Source organism: Tachypleus tridentatus, chromosome 11, assembly GCF_004210375.1.
Source record: "Tachypleus tridentatus isolate NWPU-2018 chromosome 11, ASM421037v1, whole genome shotgun sequence".
Classification (NCBI taxonomy): Eukaryota; Metazoa; Arthropoda; class Merostomata; order Xiphosura; family Limulidae; genus Tachypleus; species Tachypleus tridentatus.
Genome location: NC_134835.1, coordinates 54,526,753 through 54,536,087, shown reverse-complemented (window position 1 = coordinate 54,536,087; position 9,335 = coordinate 54,526,753).

Below are 9,335 nucleotides of genomic sequence, written 5' to 3'. Positions count from 1 at the left end.
ATTTATCATCACATTTTTTCTACTTTTTAAAGGTATCATGCTACTTAATTCGAATGATAATTTATTTTTTGCACGTAACAAAATTAAGTTTCACCTTGTTTAATATTTACCACAATATACTAACAACTGATATAACAATGTTTGTTAAAAGTCATTTATGACAAGAAAACAAAAAGGAAAACTTAATCATAATAAACTTCATAATTATTGCTGAATCAGATGCGAATACAAATACATTTATAACACCTGGTAACATCATAAATTATTTACATGTTAATATTGTTATTCACAAACACACACGCAGATATACATATACGATCTTGAAAGACATGTAGTAGTGAAAAATATTTTACCACTGGTATGGGTTTTGAGAGAGTTGTCTTAGAACTATACTATATTTAAAATACTTTATGGATACTTGAAAAGAAACAGGAATAGACAATTAGCGTCTCGTACAAAAAACATCCTTTTGTAAAAAACATCTTACCATAGCAAGATACCTACAATGATCAGAACTGAAAATCAACCCAGTTTTACATATCATTAGCAATTATACTGAGGCATTAATGCCGCACATAGATTCTTTTTGCTGTTAACGGTATTTGATGTTAACTTAATATCAGTGATGTCGAGAAAACCCACTTGTAGAGAAATATATACGCAAAAACAGCTCGTTTGGGTTGAGAAAATATTTTGCATAAAAGAGCGAACAACGTTTCGACCTTCTTCTGTCATCGTCAGATTCACTGAAATAGGCGGTGCTGCTGATAAAATATAGATAAAGTAATAAACAAAATTTGACAGAAAAAAATATATTTTTAACAGGACAATATTTCATACTGAGCCATACAGAGAGTAAAATATGTTAGTGTTTTTTATTTAAAATGGGTAGAATTACTTTACTAAGTGAATTAGATACTTTTTCCATAGAATTTTAGTGATAAGCAAGCCGAATTACTGTGCCTTAAATGTGTATTAATTAGTATAGAATTCTTTGTAACGTAAAAATAAATTATATATTTGTATCTTTGTTTTGATTTTACTGACAAAATATTGGTAAGCTAAATGAAAAATATTTTACATATAAATTGTTGGATATAGGTATGTTTAATTCATTTAAATTTTTATAACATACCTTTGTTATTACAAATAATAAGCACATAAAATGCTTGCATAGATTTTTTCAATTACTGTTTAGAAATCTATTTTAAATTTTCGCAGAATTTTACTTATTTTCTACAGATTTGAAATACATTTAGTAGAAGGATTCTACGACTCGTAGTGAAGTACATAATGTTTTATTTGTTGAATTTCGCGTAGAATCACTTGAAGAATACTTACACGAAATGTTTGTAATGTAACCTAGAAAGATGACAACTATTCAGTACCATCTTCCGCCAACATTTGTGATTCTCTTGTTATATTGATTGAAATATAAAGTAAATATAAATCTTAACTTCTGAATAATCACAGGACCAATCACAAAGTGTACTTATATATATCAAGAGGATCAACCACACACTGTACTTTTTACATCAACAGGTTCAATCACAAACTATACTTATACATATATGTATCAACAGGATCAGTCACAAACTGTGCTTATTTATATGTTTCTACAAGGTCAATGACACATAATACTTTTTACACCAACAAGTGCAATTACAGACTGTAATAAGAACAATGACAAATTTGCTGCAGAACTAATTACGAACTGTACAGATATACATCAGCAGGACCAATCATAAACTCTACATATATATATCATCAGGACAAATCACAAAATGTACATATATATTAACAGGATCACACTAAAAAAAATTACATGTATATGTCATTGAGATAGTCTCTTTTCTGATTTGGGCCCGGCATGGTCAGGTGGTTAAGGCACTCTACTCGTAATCTAAATATCGCGGGTTTGACTCCACGTCACATCAAACATGCTTGCCCTTTCAGCCGTTGGAGCGTTATATAGTGAGGGTCAATCCCACTATTCGTTGGTAAAAGAGTAGCCCAAGAGTCGGCGTAGGGTGGTGATAACAAATTGCCTTCCCTCTAGCCTTACACTGCTAAATTAGGGACGGCTAGTGCAGATAGCTCTCATTTAGCTTTGCACGAAATTTTAAACAAACTAAACTTTTCTGATTTAGATAAGATAGTGTATCTGAGCATAGTTCAGGAGCCACTGGTGTTTTATCCTTTTAGGAATGTTTAAAGTTAGTAACGTCACATCAAAGTTTTATTCATTTGATTTTTTGAAATCATTTCAAGTAACTTTATTTTAAAACCAAGAGATTACAAAGGGAGGTGTATGTTAATTTTTTTTTTATTTTCCTTGGATAGGCTATATGCATATTTCAGATGGGTGCTCGCTATCTAAAAATTCGAAGTTCTTTTAATTACAATATTTCCCTGTACTGTTACCATTATACCATATCTGTTCTTAAAATGATGCTTTTCACACCAAAGCTTTACTTTCAGAGAGAAAGTTACAAAACTTTTAATTTCCTGTACTATGACGTCTTTGTGAAAATAATTATTGTGTCAAACTTTTCTGTCATCCCTATTTATCCCCCCGCTAATACATCGGTAAGTCTACCGGTTTACAACTCTAAAATATGGAGTTCTATTCCCCTGGGTGAACTCAGCATATTGCCCGATGTGGCTTTGCTGTATGAAAACACAAGCACAAACACAAAAATGAGTTACATCAAAAGTCACAAGCTATTTTAATATTAAACATTTAATTTGTAAAGCGATACATTTACTCACTTTGGATAACAAATCCCATACAACGGTCAACTTGGATTTGTAGTTTCGAACTTCATCAGTTCCCATGAGTCCAGGTGCAAGAAATTCAAACACATCATCAAATTGAAATCCAAATAACCCTGACGATTTTTTTTTTTGTAAAAGTATGTGTATCCACCAAGCTGTTTTCTAATCTAAATCTCTGTTGAATAACATTTTCTTTTAGCTTAAAACTGGTGTCTAAGATTTTTATGGAATGGGATAATCTAAGATGACGTCGTACCACCATATAATAGCTATAGCTACCAAACTAAAGAGCTTTTAAAACTATTTTTCTCTAAACGAAAATAAAAGTGTCTCATAAGTAAACTTCTAACTTGTTTGTTTGACCTTTAAAAGTACTTTAACAAAATTGTTTATGTTTTGAAGGACATAACATCAAAAAAGTTTGAAATCATAGTTTTTGCATAATTTTTATTAATTATCTGCAAGAGTCATCTTAATGCTTAAATTAAAGTTAATATTCTTTAATATCTAAAAGCATAGAATAATAGTTTTGTCTCTTCTTTATACGAATGTGAAAGAAATCGCAAGTTATAAGATAGTATATCTTGTGTTATAACTTCACATTTTATATTCTTAAGGAGTGTTTTACACTCATACAACATGAATGGCAAAAACTTTAAGGCTGATTATTGGCTAGATTAGATCTAGTGAATGATACACAACTCGTAAACGGCATGTGACCTGTCTCTTTCAGAAGTGATGTCGCTCATCTGAAAACAACTTATGACTTGGAGATACAGATATAAATAAATGATATCTGAAAAAAAAGCCTTCCTCCAACTTAGAACCAACGTTTTAAAAGAGTTTAATACGCATTGAAAATTGCTGGGATATTACGGACAATAATTTCAAAACAGAAGATATATATATATATAACTATAAAAGTTCTTTAACTAGAGTTTTTTCATACTGTAATAAAAAGATATATTTTTCGTTTCATCAGGTAAAGTCAAAATGATAAAGCCACTAAATTAGAGTTAAAAACTCGAAATGTAACAATATTTTGAGAGTTTTCTTACACACCTTTAAATGTGTGTAAACAATTGTTTATAAGTTTAATTTATTAAGAGTAAATAATAATTCGCAACAATAATATCAAATGTGACGGACTTACTATTATGTATTTATTTTAATATCAATGTTTATTTCAGTTAAATATATATTTGTAAATGCATGTAACTTATACTGTTAAATGTGTATCGCGAAATTGCCTCCTATTCATTAAATTTGTAAGCATCAACGATGAGTACATGTATGTAACTACTAGTATTATTGTCTTATCTGAAACTTCAAGAAATTTTCCTCTCAAGCTTATAAAGTTTACCAACACAACGCGCTGAGAGACAGCATACATTGTTGGTTTGCTACAATTGGTACGCAATAAACCTCGGAAGCTATAACTGTGATTATAGCTATTTAATTCGAAACTTCAGATATTGACCAGGAGCATTTATATATTTTGAACATTATTAACCGCATAACGTCAGAGGCAAATCATCAGACATTAGTATTCTTACGAAGACAGTATATAACTTCAGCGGTGAAAAACTTACATATGATCAGCGAAGAGCTAGCTTGCTTAAGTGAATTAGTATATCAGCTCAGAATTGCTTCATTCATCGATAAACCCTCGGTAAAATGTCAAGAACGTTCCAGATGTGATAGCAACCTTAATATTGTTTGCAAGCTTGCAAAACATGTGTATATAAATCATTATTTGTTATAACTGTTATTATAACTTTTATAATTGTTTGTATATTTAAATATTAATCTACTAAGAAATAAAACTGTGTATATCAATCTTATTGGAAAACATCATAAATACGGTATATCTCCACATTTTATTAACTTCTAAATTTAAATTAGAGTTTAGCTCAGTTTCAGACAATTTTAAATCGTAATTGGTAACATATTAAACTAAAGGGTTGTCCCTGATAAATTATACTACCTAACACAAATATTAAAATTATCTTTCTAGTTTTTTAAATGGTGGTGCATCTTTCTATTGTTTTAACAAGCTTGAAAACAAACAGAACAAAAGGATTGTGTTTGTATTAAAGATGAGAAAGACCTATTTATTAACCTCTCCGGCTAAAAATACTCACAAAAACTGATGAAAATTATGAATATATGTATTAAGAAAAGCTTTAGTCGGCTGACTGTAGTGTTTTAGGTACTAAAATGTCCCCCGATATTAAGGCAATATTACGTTATATTTTTCAGAGTAGTTTACAAAGCCTTCAATTTTACAGTTTGACATGATCAGTAATGGCATAAAACCGTCAACGTTTAATTTATACCAACTAACCTGAATTCCACTGAGAAAAAATATTTTAAGAAAATCAAAATAACTCATTGGGTGATATGTTCTTTTCGATATATAGTTGAGTTATGAACCATACATTATGTTTTAAACTACATCATTTCAAAAATACTGTAACTAAAAATGGCAATGTTTCACTATAAAGTTGTTTTTTTTCTCAGAAGTAGACAGAATGTTGTAAAAATAGTTGTTATCGGTTAATAACATTTATCACAAGAGCCTTCTCATAACTAGGGTGATGTCTTGTTTCTTTGTTCTAGAATTCAAAGGCAGATAATGATCGTAAAGAAATGTTAATGTAATGAATCATGAGAGTTTGTAATTCGTGTTACAAAGGTACTGCAATAGAAATCGAATAAATGTTTCTTCTAAATGAGCTAGAAGTAAACGACAAAAGTAATCTTGAAAAAGTGAAATCCTTATCAATTAACCTCCAGTGGCACAGAGATATGACTACGGGCTTTAAACGCTTGAATCCGGATTTTCATACCAGTGGTAGGCAGATCACAAATAGCACATTGTGTAACTTTGTGTTTAAAGTTGAACAACAATAATAAATTCTTATCAATTAAGATTCTCGAATGCAACGAAACAGTAAAGGTTTGTTAAAACAAGACATTTTCTTCAGTCTGATTCGAAAATTAAATGTAGCTCTCACTGTTGCTGAATTACAAATTGCAACATTGTTTTAGTTTCAAAATTTTAAGCGATAAGAAATAAATTGATATAAATTCAATTATGTTTCATTTGTTTCGCTGGCTGGGATGGGAGTGTAGCTAAAGCTGTGGGTCGCGGGTTTGAATCCGCGTCACACCAAACATATTCGTCATTTTAGCCTTGGGTGCGTTATAACATAACGGTCAATCCCACTATTCGTTCGTAAAATAGAGTTGTAAAAGAGTTGTCGGTGGGTGGAAATAACTAGCTTCCTTCTTTCTTGTCTTACACTGTTAATGAAGGGCATATATCTCGGATAGCCTTTGTGTAGCTCTGCGTGAAATACAAATATGTATTGCGCAAGAAGTCTACAGGACGAAGTCATTCACGTTCACTTTGTGTCAAAATACTTTATTCATAACGAATTAATTTACATGAAACTTTCATGTTCAATCAAGTGTTCATATACAAAATATGACATTACTAAACAGCAACTCAACGAACATAAACATAATTTCCTTTTAAATGCTTCTAGAAACGATGGTATAGTGACTTATGTTTACATTTTTACCATCTTGTTGTTGGATTTAAAGAATTGCCAAAACATGGTGTAATTAGGTGTTTTAAATGAAATACCAGTTTCAATTTTCTATAGTTACAGACCGAAATACAATATATAAACTGCACAGTCTCATTCTATTCTTATTCTTTAGGATTAAAGGGACCTGTCCCATTTGCTTGTTTCACTACACTAACCTAACATGATTTATTAAAATAACACGATTCTAGTAGCACTTTTTTTTATTTCAATAGAATAGGCAACAGACCTTAGCAACATTTCGCTTATATTTATAAAAATAATTAAAAATGAAACTTATAACATTAAATATATATGTAAAAACAGCTGGTTTGGGTTGAGAAAATGTTTTATGTAGAGAAGCGAACAACATTTCGATCTTCTTCGGTCATCGTCAGGTTTGTGACACAAAGTGTGACATTCCTTCACTCAGTTACACAACCACCTTCAAACATGTGGTCAGCTATCGGTCAATTACCTCTTTTTTTCTTTGTAAACCTAACGATGACCGAAGAAGGTCGAAACATTGTTTGATCCTCTACATAAAAAAATTTCTTAACCCAAACCAACCGTTTTTACATATATATCTTTCTCTACAAGTGGGTTTTCTCGTCATCACTGATTATAACATTAAAGTTAAATGTGTCTTTAACAGATATCGTGAAAGCTAACATTAAACGTTGGCTATATTTTTCTAAAGAAAAATAGCATTAAAACATACCATATTTCAACGAAAGTTCTTTGTATTTAACCACAAAAATTATTTGCGCTAGACAGGATTAAGTCTGAAATCACAAAAGCCTAATGTTACGGAGAAATGGCAAAAGGAAAAATGAACTGGTTAGGTTCATTTTTCGTTATTCATTATTGAAAACTAGATTTTTCCTTACTTAGTGTTTGAAAAACGAAATTGGAGGTTAATAAAAACTGAAAGACAATAAAGGAACTAGTTTGATTTTCGATAATTAAAAATGAATAACGATAAACAAATCGTTTTTTTTGGTAATTAGAAAAAACGAATAAAGAAAAACAAACTAATTTATTGTTTTTAATTACAGCTGAAAAACGAAGAATGAAGTAGTTCGTTTTTTGTTATTCAAAACACTAGCAAGGAAAAATAATGTTGTTTTATTTAATTATCTTTTAGTTACGTAAGAATCAAAACACGGATACAATTTTTACTGATTTTTTTTTTAAATTGCTAGCATTGAAAAGGTTATTATATTTATTTCTTCCCAATAGAATAAATATACTCGGCTTGGCATGGCCAGGTGGGTAAGGCACTCGACTTCCAATCTGAGGGACGGGGTTTCAAATCCTCCTTACACTAGACATGCCCGCCCTTTAAAACGTGTGGGCGTTATAACGTGACGGTCAGTCTCACTATTCATCGAGTGCCTTAACCACCTGGCCATGTCAGGCAACGTATAATCAAAATAAATGCAAATAATATGCTTTAAAGTCTTATAAAACATCAATAATGCAAAAAAATGTAGTATTTCAGTTATTTAAAATACATGGGTATGATGAGCGCACCTAATAAATTAAGCCATTGTGACAGATTCTAAGTGTGTGTGAAATGCAAAAATCGCAAAACATTTATCAACAAATTCTTAAAATTGATTACGTGGAAGACAAGGTCACCAGAAGCTTATAAATGGATAAAATGTTTCTTAAGCATAGATGTTATATATGTAAATATAAAGAACTTTAAAGAGAGAGCTATTCAAGACAAGCTTTTATATTGAAGAGTCGCCTGTAATGATAATATAAAACGGTTTTCATAAAGAATGTTTTTGAGAAAAAAAGAGCAACAACATCATTTTGAAAAGAAACATTCAGTTGAAGCTTAAATATGTGTGTGTGTTGTTATAATATGTTATCATTTTTATTTTATAATAAACTGCTATATAATCCAAAAACTGCTCTCCTATATCCATTGTGGTACTCAAAGTTAACATTTGTCTCCGGCAAAGTCAAATACTACTAGTGGCATGATAACAAATACAATATCATAGAGTTTGTTGAAGAAAGAGAATCTGTTATGACGTCAGTTTCCTAACGAAATTACGAGAAATTACCATACCAAAGAAACCAATGATATATATTTTGCTTGTATGATATGATTAATTGTACGACTAATGGTTCTTTTAGGTTTATGAGTGCTGTATCCTGGATTTAATCTTTATTGTTATAAAACCATGTCCCATGTGAAACATAAACCTGTATTGTATACTATATGTACTTACAATGTTATACGTTTTCAAAGATTTGAGTTTCATACATTTCAAACAAATTATGTCAGCTTCAATAATTTCATTCATTTACATTTCTTCTTAACAAAAAAGATTTTTGAGCTATTCAGATAAGACATCAAACCAATATATAAATTAAATGATCAAAAATAGAGAATGAATGTTTCCTTTACTCTGAAATTTAAAAAAAAAAAATGTCTTATATAATAAACACTTTTTTTTTTCCAAATTACCTTACCTAAAAATCATTTTGAGATTTTTGTTTATAAGAAAATCTATGGTACTGTTGATACCTATTAAAGTAAAATTGCAATAGACAATTTCAAACACACCTTTACAAAATAAACTTGGCTAATCGTTTTATTTTTCTTGGCTGGAAAGCTTACATATCTTGTGAACAATATAACACGTACATTGGTTACAAGTAATATGTAATTCTATGATTAAATAATTATCCTTTACTGAAGTTGTAACATCGAATTAAAACTTACGTTGTGTTTCCCTGTTCGAATAAGAAATTGATTTATAACTGAAACATGCTGGTAATATTTATATGCTGGTAATAAAATGTGATAGAAATATCAAATTGTTGTAATAATTCGAATATCTAAACATAAATACTGATATACTTGTTTTTGTTTATTTATTTCTAAGCAAACGTGGCCATACTGAGCGAATATAACAACGTATTTTTGGAAGTTTTTTA